This window comes from Amblyraja radiata, chromosome 2 (assembly GCF_010909765.2).
Source record: "Amblyraja radiata isolate CabotCenter1 chromosome 2, sAmbRad1.1.pri, whole genome shotgun sequence".
NCBI classification, from domain to species: Eukaryota; Metazoa; Chordata; class Chondrichthyes; order Rajiformes; family Rajidae; genus Amblyraja; species Amblyraja radiata.
In genome coordinates, this window is record NC_045957.1 from 139,359,862 (window position 1) to 139,382,333 (window position 22,472).

The 22,472-nt window shown below is 45.8% G+C and overlaps 1 long non-coding RNA gene across 1 annotated transcript; it reads right to left on the bottom strand.

Moving 5' to 3' along the window:
- Positions 1 to 2,213: 2,213 nt before the first annotated feature.
- LOC116984732 lies at positions 2,214 to 15,283 on the bottom strand. Its single transcript, XR_004415112.1, has 3 exons — positions 15,161 to 15,283; positions 5,507 to 5,509; positions 2,214 to 2,224 (listed from the first exon to the last, which is right to left on the bottom strand). It is a non-coding gene; the product is annotated as an uncharacterized LOC116984732 (long non-coding RNA).
- Positions 15,284 to 22,472: the final 7,189 nt, after the last annotated feature.

Consider the following 22,472-nt stretch of genomic DNA (forward strand, 5'->3'; position numbering starts at 1 on the left):
GAAAGGCCTGTTTCCATGCTGTATGACTATGACTCTAGATGTCAGGATTGTTCTACTAGGAGCCAGCATTGATCCGATCGACTGAATGGCCCCCTTATGGGTTATGATAATTATTTATTTATTTAAAAAATCTTTTTATTGTTTTTTTTTCCCAAAAAAAACAAAAATAAAACATAAAAAACAGAGCAAAAAGAATAATGATAAACAAAACAATGGTATTGATACATAGGGATCAGGATTATCACGAAGATAAAAAGAAAAAGAAAAAAGGAAAAAACAAAACCCCCCTAAACTAAAGAATTTTTAAAAAAATAATTATAAAATAAGAATAAAATTAAAAAAAATAAAGCAAAGCAAAACAGAATCTGAACTGAGAACCAACAATTTAAGTCTGTTTGTCGTCAAGTCCGTTCCACCCTATAGAGGTAAAAAAAATTAATTGATAACTATTATTTGAAAGGAAAATGCTCATTATGGCTTGCCAGGGGGAAAACAAAAACAAAAACAATAGGTTTGGGATAATTTCAGTAATGGAAATCAATAAATTGATAAGGAAAATAAAATTGGAATACAAGAGTAATCTAGTGAGAAAAATAAAAATGAATTATTAAAGCAGACAATATATGGAGGTGGCTCTGGAGTTAAATTAATAGCATATTCATCCAGAAACCTAACAGCAGTGAAACTTAAATTCAGTTAATTAAGTGGAAATTAAAAAAAAAATCATTACCCATTTGGTTCACTAATGTCCTCTAGCGAAGTTAATTTGCCATCACAAGTCCGGAGAATGAAGAGTATTTAATTGGCATTTAGTACCAAACAATGGGACAATGACATTCTTACTCGCAGCAGCGTCACTGGCCCATATACACAATAACACACAGATAATGTATAATAGACAAAAATACAATTAATTACTAACCCGTAATATGAGATAACAGTAATTGTGCAAAAAAACAAAGTCCGTAGTACAACCAAAGACACAGTCCATAAAGATCATGGTAGCTGAGCGTAGCTGAGGGCTGTATTTTGTTAGGCTCAAGAGCCTAATGGTGGTTTGGAAGAGGTTATTGATGAACCTGACGGGCCTGTACCGTCTTCTTGGTGGCATTAGTGAAATGAGAGCAGAGGGAGGGTCTTTGAAAATATTGGCTGCCCTTCAATATTGGGGAGTTCTTGTGATAAACCGGGCAGAGATTAGCACTCTCTGTTGTCTCTTTTTTCCTTAGCGTTTGAGTTGCCGAACCAGGCAATGAATCATCTAGTCAGTATGCTCTCCGTCATACACATGTAGAAGTTCGATACAGTAGTCATCAATATACCCAATTTCCACAATCTGTTTAGGAAGTAGATGCGTTGATGAAGTTTCATTGTGGTAGCATCAATGTTCTGGGCTCAGTGCAGATTTTCAGCGATATGCATGCATGGAACTTGAGGCCATTGACTCTGCTCCCATGTATGAAGACTGATTCTTGGATTCCCAGCTTTCCCCACCTGATATCAACAATTGGCTCCTTAGTGTTGCTAACGTTGAGAGCAAGATTATTCATTTGAAGTTGAACAAGTTTGGTAAAACTCTTGCCAGTTGGTCTGTTGAAGTTTTAAGAACGTGGCAAGGTACTGCACTGGAGCCAGTGCTTTCCTTGGGTTCACCCTCGTGTCAAGTTGGGAAAAGGATAAGTACAACAGGATCTGGGGGTGCCCATGTTCATCAGTCACTGAAAGTAAAGGGCCTGTCCCACTTACGTGACCTTGGCACGCAAATTCAAGTTCAAGTTCAGTGAGTTTATTGTCATGTGTCCCGTAGGACAATGAAATTCTTGCTTTGCTTAAGCACACAGAACATAGTAGGCATTTACTACAAAACCAGATAAGTGTGTCCATATACCATAATATAAATATATACACACATGAATAAATAAACTGATAAAGTGCAAATAACAGAAAATGGGTTCATAATAATCAGAGTTTTGTCCGAGCCAGGTTTAATAGCCTGATGGCTGTGGGGAAGTAGCTATTCCTGAACCTGGTTGTTGCAGTCTTCAGGCTCCTGTACCTTCTACCTGAAGGTAGCAGGGAGATGAGTGTGTGGCCAGGATGGTGTGGGTCTTTGATGATACTGCCAGCCTTTTTGAGGCAGCGACTGCGATAAATCCCCTCGATGGAAGGAAGGTCAGAGCCGATGATGGACTGGGCAGTGTTTACTACTTTTTGTAGTCTTTTCCTCTCCAGGGCGCTCAAATTGCCGAACCAAGCCACGATGCAACCGGTCAGCATGCTCTCTACTGTGCACCTGTAGAAGTTAGAGAGAGTCTTCCTTGACAAACCGACTCTCCGTAATCTTCTCAGGAAGTAGAGGCTCTGATGAGCTTTCTTGATAATTGCATTAGTGTTTTCGGACCAGGAAAGATCTTCAGAGATGTGCACGCCCAGGAATTTGAAGCTCTTGACCCTTTCAACCATCGACCCGTTGATATAAATGGGGCTGTGGGTCCCCCTCCTACTCCTTCCAAAGTCCACAATCAGTTCCTTGGTTTTGCTGGTGTTGAGGGCCAGGTTATTGCGCTGGCACCATATGGACAGTTGCTCGATCTCTCTTCTATACTCTGACTCATCCCCATCAGTGATACGTCCCACAACAGTGGTGTCGTCCGCGAACTTGATGATGGAGTTCGCACTGTGACTGGCTACGCAGTCATGAGTATAGAGTGAGTACAGCAGGGGGCTGAGCACGCAGCCTTGAGGTGCTCCCGTGCTGATTGTTATCGAGGCTGACACATTTCCACCAATACGAACAGACTGTGGTCTGTGAATGAGGAAGTCGAGGATCCAATTGCAGAGGGATGCGCAGAGACCCAGTTCTGCGAGTTTGGTAACCAGCTTGGAGGGGATGATCGTGTTAAATGCCGAGCTGTAATCGATGAATAACAGCCTGACATATCAGTTTTTGTTGGCCAAGTGGTCCAGAGCGGAGTGGAGGGCCAGCGAGATCGCATCCACCGTTGATCTGTTGTGGCGGTAAGCGAACTGCAGTGGGTCCAGGTTTTTGTCGAGGTAGGAGTTGATTTGCTCCATTATCAACCTCTCAAAGCACTTCATCACCACCGGCGTTAGTGCCACTGGTCGATAGTCATTGAGGCACGTCACCTTACTCTTCTTGGGCACTGGTATAATTGATGCCCTTTTAAAGCAGGTGTGGACCTCAGACCTCAGAAGTGAGAGGTTGAAAATGTCCGTAAAAACTCCAGCCAGTTGGTCCGCACAGGTTTTTAGAACACGACCGGGTATACCATCAGGTCCAGGCGCTTTTCGGGGGTTCACCCCTCTGAAGGATTTCCTGACATCAGCCTCTGTGACTGTGACTGAAATACCATCACGGCGAATGGGGGATCGGGAAGGCACATCACTATTCTCCCTATCAAAGCGTGCGTAAAACGCATTGAGCTCGTCAGGGAGTGATGTTTCGCTGACATTCAAGCTGCCTCCTGGTTTTGCCTTGTAGTGGGTGATTGCATTCAGGCCCCGCCACAGCTGCCGAACATCTGTCTCATCCTCCAGTTTGGAGCAGAAGTCCCTTTTGGCCTTTTTGATGGCCTTACCAGGTCGTATCTGGACTTCATGTAGGCCACTGTATCATCGGAAGTGAATGCCCTGGGTCTGGACTTCAGAAGAGTGCGGATCTCAAAGTTCATCCAAGGTTTCTGATTGGGAAACACTCGGAAGGTTTTTGTAGGGATGCAGTCCTCCACACATTCTTTACGAAGTCTGTAACGACTGTGGCGTATTCGTTCAAGTCCGTTGCCGAGTCCTTGAACATTGCCCAGTCTACAGACTCCAAACAGTCCTGGAGTTGTTCCTCTGCCCCCCCCCGCCCCCCGACCAGTCCTCACCTCTTCAATTGCTGCCTGTAGGCAGGAAGAAGCAGCACCGCGGTATGGTCGGATTTACCGAAGAAGGGTGAGGGATAGGGCGATAGGCATTCTTGATGGTGGTGCAGCAGTGGTCGAGGGTGTTAGGTCCTCTGGTGCAGCAGGAGACATGTTGGTGGAAGTTAGGGAGTGATTTCTTGAGGTTTGCCTTATTGAAGTCCCCAGCAATGGTGGTAAATGCCTCGGGGGTAAGACGTCTGGTGTTTGTTGACCACGGCGTGCAGCTCCTCCAGTGCCAGACGGACGTCTGCTTGGGTGGGATGTAGACCGCGGTCAGGATAACGGAGGTGAATTCCCTTGGGAGGTAGAAGGGACGGCACTTCACCAGCCAGATGTTCGAGGTGTGGAGAGCAGGAGTTGGACAGGACTGCCATGTCTGAGCACCACGCAGAGTTGATCATGAGGCAGACGCCCCCTCCTCTCCCTTTCCCAGATGCCAGTGTACGGTCCATACGGTTCAGGCTGGACCGCTGAGCCTGGGGAGCTGGGGGTGAGCCATGTCTCTGTGAAACAGAACACAGAGGATTTCCTCCGCTCCCTTTGATAAAGCAGCCTTGCCCTTAAGCAAATGACGTGACCTCGTGGTTGCGTTGAGGCGCACGGGCAACGTATTGCCGTGCGGGGGCCGGTCCCACTGAGAAGTGCGGAGGGGTATGTAGTTGTTGCTAGACATCGCGCGGGGCTCCGATAATTTTTGTAGTGAACAAAATCTCGCGCGCCTACGGCCTGTCGTGGAACTACGGCCAAAGATGGGACAGGCCCAAGACCCTGGCGCGACGCAACGTCTCCCTTCAACAGCATGCAGAAGCAGGCAAAACGATCGCCGAACTCGGCCTGGGGCTCACGGCCGTGATGGTGGTCCGGATCCGCCCCCCACTCCTACTCCCAGAGGCGGGACCAAGAAAATCGAAGATAGACACAAAATGCAGGGAGTAACTCAGCGGGACCAGACAGCATCTCTGGAGAGAAGCAATGGGTGCGTTTCAGGGTCAAGACCCTTCTTTTCAGACTGAAGAAGAGGCTCGAATCGAAACTCACCCATTGCTTCTCTCAGAGATGCTGCCAGTCCCGCTGGGTATACTCCAGCTTTGTGTCCCATCTTCAAATGACGTCACGCGCTCCAGACGGCTGTGCGTACCGCATGAAATCGCGCCCGACCTTCGCAGGACCATAGCGACTCAACGCAACCACAAGGTCATGTAATTTGCGTGCCAAGGGACACATAAGTGGGACAGGCCCTTAAGCATGCAGGTACAGCAGGCAGTGAAGAAAGCGAATGATGTGTTGGCCTTCATAACAAGAGGAGTTGAGTATAGGAGCTATGATGTCCTCCTGCAGTTGTACAGGGCCCTAGTGAGAACACACCTGGAGTATTGTGTGCAATTTTGGTCTCCAAACGTGAGGAAGGGACATTCTTGCTATTGAGGGAGTGCAGCGTAGGTTCACCAGGTTAAATCCCGGGATGGCGGGACTGTCATATGTTGATAGATTGGAAGTGGCTGGGCTTGTATACTCTTGAATTAGAAGGATGAGAGTCGATCTTATTGAAAACATATAAGATTATTAAGGGTTTGGACACGCTAGAGGCAGGAAACATGTTCCCAATGTTGGGGGAGTCCAGAACCAGCGGCCATAGTTTTAAGAATAAGGAGTAAGCCATTTAGAACGGAGATGAGGAAAACTTTTTCACAGAGAGTTGTGAGTTTGTGGAATTCTCTGCCTCAGAGAGTGGTGGAGTGCTGGTTCTCTGGATGCTTTCAGAGAGAGTTAGACAGAGCTCTTAGGGATAGCGGAGTTAAGGAATATGGAGAGAAGGCAGGAACAGGGTACCAAATTGTGGATGATCAGCCATGATCACATTGAATGGCGGTGCTGGCTTGAAGGGCCGAATGGCCTACTCCTGCATCTATTGTCTATTGTCTATTGTCTATGATTGATCTTCTAACATCTGCCTCAGTGACTGAGATTACAGTGTCACTTGGGGCTAGGGGGCTCGAGAGAGACATCGGTAATCTCTCTATTGAAGCAAGAATAGAAAACATTGAGCTTGTCCAAGAGTGAGGCCTCACTGTCACTTGACTTGGTTTTGCCTTTTAGGAAGTAATGGTATGCAAGCCCCTTTCACACATACGTTCCGCCATACATCCATCTCATCCTCAGTTTGGGTCAAAAGTATTCATGGCCTTATCGAGGTTGTACCTAGTCTTCCTATGATCCTGTTTGGCCAGGCTTGAACGTCCAAGATCTAGTTCTCACTACATTAGACCTCTTAGCTCATGCAAGGCTTCTTCTTCGGGAACACTCAGATGGTCTTGAAGGGAACAGTCTGTTCAGCACATTCTCATGTGAAGTCTATAACAACCATGCTGTATTTGTTCAGGTCCATTGACGAGTCCTTGAAAATCGCTCAGTCTACTGATCCCAAGCAGTCTTTGAGTCATTGCCTCACCTGATCAGCTCTGGGCACTCCTCATTGCTGGAGCTGTCATCTTCATCATCGCTGCCTACTGTATATGCAGGAAGAAAGAGCACAGCCAGGTGGTCCGATATTGCAAAGTAAGGGCGAGGGATGTAGCGATAGGGATGTTTTGATGGTGGAGTGGCGATGGTCAAGATTACTTGATTGTCTGGAGCTGCAGGAAACATGCTGGTGGTAGTTAGTGGTCTTTCTTTAAACTGAATTCCTCCAGAAATTTGTGCTTTGCACAATTGCTGTGATGTTCATCATATACAGGTTGCAATGCAACAGCGTACCAAATATTTATCATCGGCACCACACAAACCTGTTACTTTTACAACTCAAAAAGTTTGGGATTGCAGGTGGAGGCAATATACCTCATTCAAGTTCCCGCTGACAAACTATAGTAAGATTAAACGAGAACTTACCAGTTTGAAGTTTGATCTTTATTTTATGAGGATACGTGAAGACCCCGGTCGTTCGCATGTGCGTCAATCTTCAAAGCAGCGGTGTGAAATCACAGATAACGGTAATTGAAGTAACATAGTAAGATTAGAGGAGACCAGAACTACCAGATGACCTTTATGAGGGTGGGAGCGGAAGGCACGTAATCCCTCATTGTAACTCCTCATAAAATAAAGATCAAACGTCAAACTGGTAAGTTCTCGTTTAATCTTACTATTTTACTTCGGAGTCACTTGAGTGACTATATGAAGATTTTCAAAGTTCTGTGATTTCATGCCATGAGAAATGAGTCTACACAACCACAACTGCTCAATTGACAAATGAAGGAATACAGTCATGACATAGATTTAAAACATGCTGATGCTGTTAAATGAAGTAATAATAATAGTTACACCTCTCATCTGGATGGAACTATAAATATAACGTAAAATAGAGTTGACAAATACCCCTGGTCTGGCAACGGTTATTATAAAATGTTTGGAAATTCGTTCGTTTGACCATGCTGCAGCCGTTATGATGTGGTCCAGCGGAACGTAAATAACCCTTGCTGCTCATGTTGTAGCAGCCCTCACATAACCAAAGGTCCCTGGGTATGCCTTGAACTATTTAGAGACCTGACACCCCTTCTGCTCTGCTTAAGTAAATTATAAACATAAAATATTATACATATTATTTACAGATGTAATCATCTTGTCCCGTCGCAATCATGTAGTGACTGACCTGTTGCGCTCAACCAGCGCAAGGAGGATAATGAGATCCGGCCAAAGCTAAGGATGTAGCTGAAGCCCCTGATGAAATAGCATTAACACAATGTCAACATCCCATACTGCATTGTACTTGTCCTGGGAGAACTTGTGTTAAAAATATATCCTTTACAAACTCGATATCCGGGATAAACCTGACAGAGTGGGTCTCATTTGCTGCAGCAAATATGATGGGAAGGCACGTTGGCACAGTTAATGACCCTATAACTCAATTATTGTCAAAAGACTATTTGAATGAACTCCAAGATGTCAGTAATCTGTACCAATTTTAATGTTACATGAGCATTTAACAAAAGCTTCCCACCTCCTGAAGAAGCAAAGTACTGATTTTTTGGTGCTATCCCAGCACTCTGAACACATACAAGGATAGGTGTGACAACCCAAGCCGTAGGACAGACTATTGAGAATCTGCAGAAAATAAATTGTTTTTATCATGCAACGGCCTATTTCCTGAGCCACAGGCTGAACCAGCAAAGTTACATTTAGAATAACCATATAAGGTTGTATTATTATTCCCGACAAATCGGGAATCAATGCTGCATAGGCCAATCACACAGTAGGAAACCTAAAGCGGGCTCTTGATGACTTTATTTGAAGACCTGACTGATGAAGCAAAATGGAGGAAGACATAAAAGACCATTCCTCCTGCTGGTAGCGAGAATGTATCTTTCGCCACTGTTATGCCACATATTTTTGCAACCTGTGAATAAGCATGAAAACAACATATCTATATTCGGTGTTCCATTGAATCAGAATTTCATAAATACAGTGTGATCCAACACCCATTCTGTGTTGTCATTGTTCTGTATTTGATGATACTCCAGTGGCAAATGAGATTATGTAACCATTACAGGTTTCTTTTACTTGATTGCACCCACGTGACTACATATGCCACCATCATAGTGTATCAACATGAATTTGAGCATGCAGATATGCATATTCGCTCAATCACTCTTTAACCCATAAAATGCCCTTAGGGTCTATAGATAGTTGATACCAATAACTGAAGAATTGGTAACTCGTGCAAATCTCCTCCACCTCCAAACTAGAGATGACATTCGCAATTTCCCACCTTAGGCCATTAGCATCATTTTGCAATATAATGAAATATTTATTGATTAAACTACTGGAGCAATGCTGAATACTGTTTGTCCATCATTGTGACTTTGGTAGCTTCAGCTGTTAATGGAAAAGGTGTGTTAACAATGGACTTACATGGCACTTTAGAGTTTGCCATTTAGCATGATGTCAGTTCTCCCACTTGCACAGCTGAACCACATCTGTTACATTGCCAATTGTCTTAATGATCAGAAGGCTGCTTTATAACAACAAGGCTGTTACAGGTTTCTATTGACTCCAATCTGTTGCCCAGAACGGAGTCATAGGCCAATTGATAGCTAAAGGTAAATCCTAATGACCAACAAGTCTATTTGATAACAACTTAATTTTAACTGTATAGAGGAGCCCAATTTCTCAAATATAGTTTGAGACTGAAACAGTGGATTTTAGCAAAATACAGCGTTAAAATATCATCCAGACAATACATAAGTGTTTTTGAACTCTGAGTAGTCCTCTTTGAATGCTTTATTGTCATCATACTGTTGTATTGCCTCATCCAAATATCTCCGACGATCACTGTAAATGGGAAACCCCTATGAAATCAGTTAGTAATCAGCCATCTTTCATAATGAACAGGCCACGCCTGCCATCATTTCGTGTCTGCCTTGAACGACAACTCTGGCCTGATTTCCGAGCCTGTTTTGCATGACAAACCTGGCCATAATACTGACCCTCCCTTGAAAGACAATTCTGCCCATATTTCAGAGCCTGCCTCGAAGGCAATCCTGGCCAAAATACTGAGCCTGCTTCAACACAATTCTGGCCCAATTCCAACCAGCTTGGAATGCTAGTATTATCCAGTTTTACATGGTTAGATGCCTCTGAGTAGATGACAATATCTCAATCATTTGTATATTGTACAACCAAGTGTAAATCTTACCAACTTGTAAGTGGTCCCTTAGTTGTAGAGTAGACTGGTAGTGCGTGGAACCTCTGGTCAGCTTTCAAGCTGGCACCAGCTTCAGTGAACCGCTTACTGCCGATGAAGACGTGGGATGTGTTGTCGCCGAAACTATGAAGCCTTGCTCGTCGGTGGTCTTGATTGGTCCAACAGCTTGTGCTTCATCCTCCAGGTTTTGCCTGTTGAATAAGTCTTACCTGAATAGAAGATTCGGCGGGTGGCTCTAATGTTCCCCTGATAGCGGTGTTCACTGCATTGTGTTGGGATGGCAACCTTGCTGCCAGGAATGGTACCTCTGACATATGCCCTTCATCCCTTGGGGTATGCTCCACGGTTATACCCTCAGTCTCGGCGTCAGTTTACACTGACCCGGCATGCTCTCCTCCTCCATAAGGGAGACATTAAGCAGCCCTGCTACAAGGCGCTGCTGGCGCAGACTCACCAATAGGCCAACGCTGCCATGGACCCGGTGTCAGCCTAATACTGACCCAGCGGCTTCCATGCCTTGGGGTATGCTGTTCTGCAATACCTCCAACTTCAGGGTCAGAACAAAACTTCCCCGGTAAGCTCACCTCCTCCATGAGGGAAACATTATGCAGCCCTTCTACAGGTGCTGCTGCCATACATTAAGCAGCCCTGCTACAAGGTGCTGCTGGCGTGGCTCTCCCATATGCCGGTGCTGCCATAGACTCGGCATCAACATTAAGCAGCCCTGTTACAAGGCGCTGCTGGTGCGGCGTCTCCCATAGGCCGGCACTGCCATAGACTCGGCATCCCCATTAAGCAGCCCTGTCCAAGGTGCCGCTGGCAGGGGTTCTCCCATATGCCCAGCACTGCCACAGTCTTGGCATCCCCATAGAAACATAGAAACATAGAAAATAGTTGCAGGAGTAGGCCATTCGGCCCTTCGAGCCTGCACCGCCATTCGATATGATCATGGCTGATCATCCAACTCAGTATCCCATCCCTGCCCTCTCTCCGCACCCCCTGATCCCTTTAGCCACAAGGGCCACATCTAATTCCCTCTTAAATATAGCCAATGAACTGGCCTCAACTACCTTCTGTGGCAGAGAATTCCACAGATTCACCACTCTCTGTGTAAAAAATGATTTTCTCATCTCGGTCCTAAAAGATTTCCCTCTTATCCTTAAACTGTGACCCCTAGTTCTGGACTTCCCCACCATTGGGAATAATCTTCCTGCATCTAGCCTGTCCAACCCCTTAAGAATTTCGTAAGTTTCTATAAGATCCCCCCTCAATCTTCTAAATTCTAGAGTGTACAAGCCGAGTCTATCCAGTCTTTCTTCATATGAAAGTCCTGCCATCCCAGGAATCAGTCTGGTGAACCTTCTCTGTACTCCCTCTATGGCAAGAATGTCTTTCCTCAGATTAGGAGACCAAAACTGTAAGCAATACTCCAGGTGTGGTCTCGCCAAGACCCTGTACAACTGCAGTAGATTCTCCCTGCTCTTATACTCAAATCCTTTTGCTATGAATGCTAACATACCATTCGCCTTCTTCACTGCCTGCTGCACCTGCATTCCTACTTTCAATGACTAGTGTACCATGACAACCAGGTCTCATTGCATCTCCCCTTTTCCTAATCGGCCACCATTCAGATAATACTCTACTTTCCTGTTTTTGCCACCAAAGTGGATAACCTCACATTTATCCACTTTATACTGCATCTGCCATGCATTTGCCCACTCACCCAACCTATCCAAGTCACCTTACAGCCTCCTAGCATCCTCCTCACAGCTAACACTGCCCCCCAGCTTCGTGTCATCCGCAAACTTGGAGATGTTGCATTCAATTCCCTCATCCAGATCATTAATATATATTGTAAATAGCTGGGGTCCCAGCACTGAGCCTTGCGGTACCCCACTAGTCACTGCCTGCCATTGTGAAAAGGACCCATTTACTCCTACACTTTGCTTCCTGCCTGCCAGCCAGTTCTCTATCCACATCAATACTGATGCAGCCCTGTCCAAGGCGCTACTGGCGCGGGCTTGCCCACGCTGACAATCCTGCTGTTGGAGTGTATCTAGATGGAGCCTCCTCTCCATTAGGAGCTCCTTTCTGGCCAACCTCCAAATTCTTTCTCATTACTGGAGAGGAACCCTCCCGGCACCAGGACTGACCATTTTGGTTGGTTTACCCCATATCTTGGGGACCACTGCGGTCTGGGCACCGCATTGCTGCTGGATTTCCCCTCCCCGGGAACCCCAGCGTCTAAATGCTTTACTGGAGGGAAAACCTTCCTGGTACCAGGGCTGACCGTTCTGGTCGGCCTGCGGTCTGCTGGATGTCCCCTCCCCGGGATCCCCAGCGTCTGGATGTCACTGACTGTCTTCACAGTGACTGGGATCGCGAACCCGACATTCGCCAGCTACCCGCTACCGCGGTCAGAACCGGGGTTTCCCCACAGCCCGTAGCTGGTTCCCTCGTCGGCCTTCGCGAAGCATCCGGCAGGAAACCTCTGTAAAAAGAGGTTCCTGCAAGAAATCAAAAACAGATAAGAAATACAACCTTACCTGTAGTTTAAACTTACCGTTGGAAGGAGCGACGTTCGTGCCAGTCCGGTGCTTCGCCATGCGAGCGAACGAATTGACGCGCATGCGAACAACCGGGGTCTCCACGTAGTGACTCACGTGACTCTGAAGTAAAATTTTAGTTTAGTTCCGTTTAGTTTAGAGATACAGCACCGAAACAGGCCCCTTGGCCCACGGAGTCTGCACCGACCAGCGATCCCTGCACGCCAACACTATCCTACACACTAGGGATCATTTACATTTATACCACGTCAATTAGTCTACAAACCTATATATCTTTGTATTGTGAGAGGAAACAGAAGATCTCTGGGAAAACCCAAATGGTCATGGGGAAAACGTACAAACTCCATACAGACAGCACCCGTAGTCGGGATCAAACCCGGGTCTCTGGTGCTGTAAGGCAGCAAATCTACCGCTGCGCCACCATGCCGCCCAAGTATTTACAATTTTACCAAGCCAGTGAGTTGAGAATGTATCAATGGCCTTCCACAGCACAAGCAGTCCCTAGAATGCCCTCTTACTATTTTGGTTCAAAGGTTAAGGTTCAAAGGTTCATTTATTGTCACAAACACCAATTGGTGTAGTGAAATACGCGTTGCCATTACAGCACATTAATAAGAATACAACATAACATTAAAAAAGGAATTTGACATTAAACATAAAAAACATCCCCCCACAATGGTTCCCACTGTAAGGGAAGGCACAAAGTCCAGTCCCCATCCTCTTGTCCACTCATTGTTGGGCCTATTTAGGCCTCCACAGTCGCCGCTACGGGGCCCGATGTTTCTGGCCCTTCTCGCCGGGTGATGGTGCTCTGGTGTCGGGAGAACCCTCTCAGTGGCTTGGGATACCTTGAACGGCCGCTTCCTTACCAGAGACCGCAGCTTCATAAGCCAACAGGTCGCCCTGGACGGAACTCCGCCAATGCCGATCTTGGCAAGCGATCCCAGGCTCCGTGATGTTAAAGTCAGCGCCGCTGCCCATAGCTGGACGCTCCACCAACCCGCAGCTCCGCGATGTTCCACACAGCATAACGGAGCTCCAGAGCGGCGATCCGGGCAAGGCATCGCCCACTCCGCGATAGCGCTCCAGCGCTGTGCCGCCGTCGAAGCCGTGGTCCTGGACGGTCCCCTCAGGAATAGCTGCTCCAGACCCGATGGTAAGCCACAAGGACGGGTCGAAGATGCTGCTCGGAGGAAAGCCTCCTCTCCGACCAGGAAGGGACTTTGAAAAGCAGTTTCCCCCTCCCCCCACCCACATAAAAAGACTAGACCTCCAAAACTAAACACTATTTTAACACACTAAAAATTAAAAAAAAGAAATGAAAAGACGGACAGCTGCAGGCAGGGCAGCCATCCCCAACTGGACGGCGCGATAATTGTCTCTGGATTGGAGGACTTTCACCACCTGTACCTGCAAGAAATCCCCACATTCTGAAAAGCAATAAAAGGCATTAAAAAGATCAATTATAGTAAATAATGGAAACAGGCCTAACACAAAGTGAAATTAAGCTAGTTCCAGAATTTACTAGAACTTTAAATTTAGATCAGACAAAATCAAATATTTATCACACAGAGGGTTGATGTACCAATAGAGTCAATATCTGATAGAGACAAAATGCTGAAGTAACTCAGCGGGACTGTCAATATCTGAAGCTGATTCCACATCAACATCTTGAGATGGATCAGGAATCTGAATGAAAAGGAAAGTATCTCCAAAGTATATTTTTATGCTGACCTTAATATGGTGTAATGTCCCAAGGAATAGTCTGAAAGAAAATTTACTACCGAAATACTCAGAAAAACATAGATAATCAAAATCACTTTAGAGTGGTTGGCTTTAAGAATCATCTTAAAGGAGGATCGAAAAAAAGATGCTTCAGAAATAAATTCCAGTAGTGAGAGATAAAGGCAGCTAATGGAATGAAGCAATGGGAATTAAAATAAAAAGACGGAAACAAAACCTGGAATGAGAAATCTCCCCTAGAATTAATGGCAATTATGACTAGTTATACAATCTGTAATTGTATTATGGTTTTATTGGTTTGCTTTGGACAAACACTCTTAATAATACTTTGATGTCAATAAAATTGGTGATTAGACATTTACTGTTCTATGGTGACAATTGAACAACTTACAACTACAATAAACTGATTTGTTTTCAATTAGACAAAATTGTTCTGACATTGCAGCATACACTGTACATTCTCTTGTTTAGCCCTTTCCTTGCCGTCAGTAACTTGTGCTTACCTTGAGATGAGCATCTGGAATTCTATGATTGCTTTTATATCTTCTGCATTGCACAAATCAAATTCTGATTAATTTTTGATTCACCTCACTTATTTCAAAATATTTGTTATCGGTGGAGAAGCTTGCTTCTATTATTAGATTGAGTAGATCGGAGGTATAACTGAGAGAGAGAGCACATATACACAGACATGTACATACATACTGCACATAGAGGCACAGACATACACACACATCCATGAACACAAATATACTGAGGCCGACTGAGATACACACAGAATCAGGCACACATATACACAGTGGCACAGTGACACACACACACACACACACACACACACATAGAGCCACATAGAGAAACACACACGGAAATATACATGTCTACACACACACATACACAAAAATACAGTTACACAAACATACAGACACAGACACAAAAATGCACATACACACAAACGCACACACATAAACATCAGCTGAAACACTAAAATTATATTGAAGGTTAGTGTTGTCTCTGATAGCAGTTCAGCTTGAAAGACAATACAACGGATATCAGATATCCAAGGACTCTGTGGGAAACTAAAGAGGATATTGCTGGAGCCCTTGGTGAAATTTACAAGTCATTAAATACAGGAGAGGTGTCGGAAGACTGGAGGGTGGCAAATGTTGGCTTCTATTCCAGAAGGGCTTCAGGGAAAAGGCTGGGAACTATAGACCAGAGGGCTTAACTAAAGGGTTGTAGGTGTATGGAAAGAGGTGCCAGAGGACATAGTTGAGGCAGGAACTATCGCAACGTTTAAGAAACAGTTATACAGGTACATAGATAGGACAGGTTTATAGGGATGTGGAGCAAATGCAGGCAAGTGGACGAGTGTGGCCGGTGTGGGCAGGTTGGGCTGATGGGCCTGTGTCCACATTCTATGACTCTCGGATTCTATGAGAACAAATGCATTAACGTGTTCTATTGTATGGTGTCTATCAAAAATATAAACTGCACACTGTATCACTATCCTAAATCAAAAAACAAGAAGCTTTTCAAGATGTATTCAATCCTTGATATGCCGAGGTGTACGGTTTGGCAACAACATTGACAATGGCAGAGTTGAAAACCAAAGCCAACATGCATTAATTAAATAACAATATGATTTAGGGTTTTGTTCCCATGGATTGTGGGTGGACAAAGCCTGCAATTTATTAATAAAAATATTCCTTGATGAAATGGTAATGGATTTTTGCCTGTTTTCTGTATTAACTTTAGACTTGCAATGCTCAATAGGGCATGGACATGAATTGAACTCTTGATCGTGGAAGGAAGAGGGGTTGCGGATGGATATGCCCCTCTGGCACATTCTTGCCATAGAGGGAGTACAGAGAAGGTTCACCAGACTGATTCCTGGGACTTTCATATGAAGAAAGACCGGATAGACTCGGCTTGTACTCGCTAGAATTTAGAAGATTGAGGGGGGATCTTATAGAAACTTACAAAATTCTTAAGGGGTTGGACAGGCTAGATGCAGGAAGATTGTTCCCGATGTTTGGGAAGTCCAGGACAAGGGGTCACAGTTTAAGGATAAAGGGGAAATCCTTTAGGACCGAGATGAGAAAAACATTTTTCACAGAGAGTGGTGAATCTGTGGAATTCCCTGCCACAGAAGGTAGTTGAGGCCAGTTCATTGGCTATCTATGTCCTCCTGAGATGCTGCTTGACATATTATGTTACCCCAGCATTTTGTATTTCACTCAAGACTTTAGCATCTGCAATTCCTTGTGTCTCCAATAACCCTGAGTCTGTCAGGAGGATTGAATAGATCAGTGCGTGTAGAGAGTTGTAGGTTGAAAAATTCATAACTGCAACCTGGGTATCTGCCCCATACCAAACACAGACCATTTGTACGTTAATGAAATATAACCCTTTCTTATTTATATATTTATTTCAACATTCGGTCTTTAATCATAATTTTTTGGAAAACCAAGAAATAAATGCCTCTGCACAATCAATTGGAAATTTTAAAGGGTTATAGGTCAAACAAGGGCAAATGGTTCTAACATAGATGGGCATCTTCTTCAACATGACGGGTTGGACTGAAGGCCCTGTTTCCGTATTGTGTGATTCTATGACTATATTGTCAGAGGATCCATTAATAACATTAATCTATTCCCTCCTCCATCGGTCAACAGAGAAACATCAATAGTTTTGTCGTAATCCAGTGTCCAAGTTTTCAAAATATTGTTTCTTGTGACAGTAAAGGGCCTGTCCCACGAGCATGCGACCTGCATGTGGCAAGCACGACCAAACCGGAAGCGGAGGCCGCGCGGAGGTCGAGTAATCCCTGTGCAGGGCCGGTCCCACCAGCATGCACCTGCATGCGGCGAGCGCGACCAAACCGGAAGTGGGGGCCGCACGGAGGTCGAGTGAGTGACGTGAAGTTCGAGCAAAGTCTGCGGGAAGTTCGCGGGTGACGTGCGCCGTACGGCGCCGAGATGGTGCGTACGCCCGTCGAGCAGGTGCGTATGTCCTTAATGCGGATGCGGGCCGGCAGGCCGTTGCCGCGCTGAAATTTTGAACACGGTCAGTTTTTCGGAGCCCCGCGCGATGTCGGGACCAGCTCCACACAACTACATACGGCTCCGGTGGGACCGGCCCCACGAGGCCGTACGGCTCAAGCGACCACGTTAGGTCGCGCTTGCCGCATGGAGTCGCATGCTCGTGGGACAGGTCCTTAAGAGTCAGAGTATCGGAACAAAGGATAATTGATATTTAACTCCTCTATTGTACTGTTCATCGTTCCCAAGTACTTTCTCTGCCTCCTGGATTACTTCACACCTATCTCCTATTACTGAAACAGGTGAGCTGGCTTTGCAACTTCACATTCAATTCCCTATGCATTTGTAGTTGACTTGGCCAAACCATGACACTGCAACATCAAATTCACACTCAGTAATGAAAGGGCTTTTCAATGCGGCGAATGTTCTGCAGCTGCCATTAGCTGCTCCATCTAGTGGTGCAACTGAGAACAACACGACTTTTCGAATAAGAGCACTTACTCATATTATATGATCAATGCTGACAGCCCGAGCTTCATACATCAACAGATCCCATTTGTGGCCATGGGTTCCCCTGACTCACTGGAAAATCGGTTCTAGAAATTGATTTGTATTTTGTGAAAACCACTGCCATTGGAATGGGATGAGGAAAACATGTTATTATAATTTATTTCAGGCTGCTCCCTCAATGATGAATAGAATGAATTGTTCTCTATGTATCTCTGATGAAATATAATTGGCTGTCGAGATCTAAATTCTGTAAAGCCACTGCCTCACAGCGCCAGAGATCCGGGTTCAATTCTAACCAAGTGATGTCTGTGTGGGTTCTACAGTTACAGTTTAGTTCATTGTCTTGTGTACCTGAGGTACAATGTAAAGCTTTTTTCTCCTTGCGACTGCATGGGTTTCCTCCGAGTGCTCCGGTTTCTCCACACTTTCCAAAGATGTGCTGTCTGGTGAGCAGTAGCATCTGGGGCAAATTATTAACAATACGGAGAGAATGTAATTGGATTAGATTTGTGTAGGCTCATAAATTCACAAGTGATAGGAGCAGAATTAGGCCATTCAGCCCATCAAGTCTACTCTGCCATTCAATCATGGCTGATCTATCTTTCCCTTTCAACCCTTATTATAAATGAGTGGTCTACGGACAGTATGGACTTTGTGGTCCAAATGGCCTGCTTCCATGTCATGTCCCTCTCGGACTATGAGCCACAGTTAATGTACAAGCATGAGGCAGGACCTAGCTTTATATTTAAATTTAAATCTTTGTTGTTGCAGAATGATAAAATGGCATTGAGCATCTAACCTGCATTTTCCATTAGGATCTAATTGAAAAATATACGATCCCAAGACGGCATTACAGGTTAGGTGCTGAGATATATTCCATTTGGAGGGGAGACTTTATTGAAGGGAAGACATTAAAAGATTGGACAATCAATTAAAACTGAGTTGCATGGGAATTTCATGTTGCAGAAGGTGGAAAATCTCTGGAAGTAGAAACAAGGAACTGCAGACAAACAGTGTAGGAAGCAACTGTAGATGCTGATCTGAAGAAGGGTCTCGACTCGAAAGTCACCTATTCCCATTCTCCAGAGATGCTGCCTGACCCGCTGAGTTACTCCAGCATTTTGTGACTATCAAGGAACTGCAGATGCTGATTTTCACAAAAGGACACAAAGTGCTGGAGTAACTCTGTGGAGAACATGGATAAGTGACATTTCGGGTTGGGACCCTGTTCTACTCAGGAGTTCTCTGCCAAGATATATGGATATCTTGGCATATGGATGAGAAGGGAATGGAGGGTTATGGTATGAGTGCAGGCAGGTGGGACTAAGGGAAAATAATTGTTCGGCACGGACTTGTAGGGCCGAGATGGCCTGTTTCCTTGCTGTAATTGTTATATGGTTATATGGTGCAAAGGCTAGACCATTGGATGTATTTAAACAGCAAGTAGATAATATTTTCACAAAATGTGGGCTCTCATGAAGTGGAACTGGCACAAAGAAGGAATTGACATCTAGGGCTGATCAGCCATGATCGTATTGAATGGGGGGAACTGGCTTGAGGGGCTGATTATGTGAGAGAGACTGAGGGGACTGAAAAACTAAACACTAAGACAAGAGCTGGGCAGTGGCTCACAAAGGGACTGTAAGGGAAAACATCAATACTTAAATGCATAAGTGATACAATGAGCCAAAATGACAACATTAAGTTTTCCAGATAAATTGAGGCTCATTAAATAACACTATCAGAATCTAACTCTCAGTGACGTACAGAAGTCATTCAAAAAGACGGCAGCACCAGAATTATGTAAATAACTGCTGTGAACAGCTATATCGTTATTAAATGTCAGAGGATTTTTCTTTGAAAGTGGCGTACACTTTCTTTGTGAGCAGCGTCAGAAACCATAGTGCACAGGCTGTTGAACTCCATTGTTACACACAGAAGAACTAAATGGCACTGATATGTGTGCCCAGAGCCATGTTACTAAAAAAGAGGAGCCTCATTTACCGTCAGTGCTGTTAATCTCTTACCTCGACGGAGATGCAATTTTTTTCGGTATCGTATCTCCATCCACACTGCAGCCTGACATCGTGGAGCTGGTGGCTTCTGCTAAAGACCGACTTCGGGAGCTCGAACCACGGACTTTAAAGGGCCTGTCCCACTTGGGCGACATTTGGGGGACACCGGAGCGTCAGTGACTGACACCTATAAAACCGTAAAGTTGCATGACATGCACGCTGACGTACTGTATGCTGTCATGAAGGTGACGCCCGGTTGGGGTTGAGGTTGTAAAATATTCTTCCTTCAATGCATGGATTTTAAACGTTAATATATTAAAATTAATACACTAAAATCAATTGTGCAAATGAAAAGATGTCTGAGTCTTTCAGTTTTATTTATATATGTATTGGTCTGCTTCCAGATCCAATCAATGTCTCTATGAGTGTAGACTGAACTCCCGTCTCCCCTCTTCCCCCCTCCCGCCCCCATCCCTCCTTCTCCACTCCCCCCTAGCCTTCTCCCCTCCCCTCTTCCCCCTTTCTTCCCTTCCCCCCTCTTCCTCCCTTCTCTCCACTCCACTCTTCTCCTCCTTATCCACTAGATCCTTCCCTCACCCCTTCTCCCCATCTCCCCCTCTCCCTCATTTCTCCTTTTCTCCACCCCCCCACTTTCCCCAACGTCCCTCCATTTGTGGACCCAGCCTGCAATCAGCAATCCCCCACACACTATCCCCCACCCACTAGGGACAATTTATACAAACCTGTGCGCCTTTGGAGTGCGAGAGGAAACCCAAACCATAACCCAAACCATAACCCTAACCCTAGCCCTAGCCCTAACCCTAGCCCTAGCCCTAGCCCTAACCCTAACCCTAACCCTAGCCCTAACCCTAACCCTAACCCTAACCCTAACCCTAACCCTAACCCTAGCCCTAGCCCTAGCCCTAACCCTAACCCTAACCCTAACTCTAGCTTGATAGGCTTGGCATAAGTATAAATTGTCCCTAGCGTGTGTGGGATAGTGTGGGGGATCGCTGGTCGGTGCAGACTCGGTGGTCCGAAGGGCACTGTATCTCTGAACTAAATGTGTACACAGGGGAGGGGTTGGACTCGAACCCCCAATGCTCTGCCTACTCTTCATGGGAACTAAACTGGTGGCCACGAGTTGTCCCAGAGGCAGATCTCTCTTCCAATGGTCTCTCCAAACCCCCAGAGGCAGTGGGCTTTTCAACAGCGTACGGGCAATGTTGTCAATTTACCAGTGCCACCCACCTGCTCCGGCCACTGAGTCTAAATACCCACCACCCATGTTGAAGCAAGGCGACGGGGCGGGGGGGGGGGGGGGGGGAGGTGGGGAGGTGGGGGTATTGTTCCCAAAGTCTGCATTTATCCCATAGTCAATGTTATTAATACAGATGATATGGCCTTTGTGCAGTACTATTAGTGGGATCTAGCTGTCACAGGCTGGGTACACAAATGGGGGGGCGTTGGGGAAATGGGGGGGGGTTGGAGAATGGGAGAAGGGAGGGAGAGCGGGAGAAGGGGCTGTGTCGGGAGGTGCGAGTGGAGAAGGGGGAGAAGAGTGGAGCGAGGAGAAGGGAGGAAGAGGGGGGGAAGAGAAGAAGGGGGGGAGATGGGAGGGGAGAAGGGTAGGGGGAGTGGAGAAGGAGGGATGGGGGCGGCTGGGGAGGAGAGGGGAGAGGGGAGTGCAGTCTACACTCACTTAATCCATCCCTGTGAAAAGTTATAGAGACGGTGATTGGATCTGTAAGCAGACCAATATATCTATAAATAAAACTGAACGACTCAGACACCGTTTCATTTGCACAATTGATTTTAGCGTATTAATTTTAGTATATTAATGTTTAAAATCCATGCATTGAAGGAAGAATATTTTACAGCCCATCTGTTGTCTCAAACCCCAACCCTAACCCTAACCGTAACCGGGCGTCACCCACAGGACAGCATACGTCAGCGTGTCACAGCGCGCACGACATGATGAGACACCCAAATGTCACCCCTGGATTTTGAACATTCCAAACTCCTGGGGCGACAGGGAAGCATTGCGTATTACCGCGCGTCACTGCATGGGTCACCACGCCTCGCCATGCACCACGCCCGTGTCACGACCCGGCCACGACGTGACAACATCTTTTTAAGCTGTCGCCTAAATGTTGCCCAAATGTCACCCAAGTGGGACATGCCCTTAACCGTGGAGCTGGCTATCCCTGTCGGGGATCGACCTTGGAGCTCCAACAGTGCGAGCCAGCGGACTTTAACATTGTGGAGCTCACGGTCCCAGGTTAGAGACCGACTTTGGGAGCTCCAAGCCTCAGGAGATTTGACCGCCCCGACACAGGAGCTTTGATCGCCCCAACACGGGAGCTTCGATCTCCCCTACGCAGGGGCTTCGATCACCGGATGCGGGAGATCCAATCGCCCCGACTGCGGATGGTTAGACTGCCCTGATCGCGGGAGAATAAAGAGGAAGAAGTTTAGACTTTATTGGATTGTGGGGACTCTACTGTGGTGGATGTTTATGTTAACTTTTATGTAGTTGTGTGTCTTGTTGCTTTTTTTTAGCAGGGCTGTATGGTAATTCAAGTCACCTTAATTGACCTTTGAACCGTTGAACCTTTGAACTATAAGCATTGAAGTGTAGTATAGTTTATTGTCATGTGTACCCAGGGACAGTGAAAAGCTTTTATTGCGTGCTAACCAGTCAGCGGAAAGACAATACACGATTACAATTGAGCCATAGAAGCATAGAAACATAGAAAATAGGTGCAGGAGTAGGCCATTCGGCCCTTCGAGCCTGCACCGCCATTCAATATGATCATGGCTGATCATCCAACTCAGTATCCTGTACCTGCCTTCTCTCCATACCCCCTGATCCCTTTAGCCACAAGGGCCACATCCAACTCCCTCTTAAATATAGCCAATGAACTGGCCTCAACTACCTTCTGTGGCCGAGAGTTCCAGAGACTCACCAA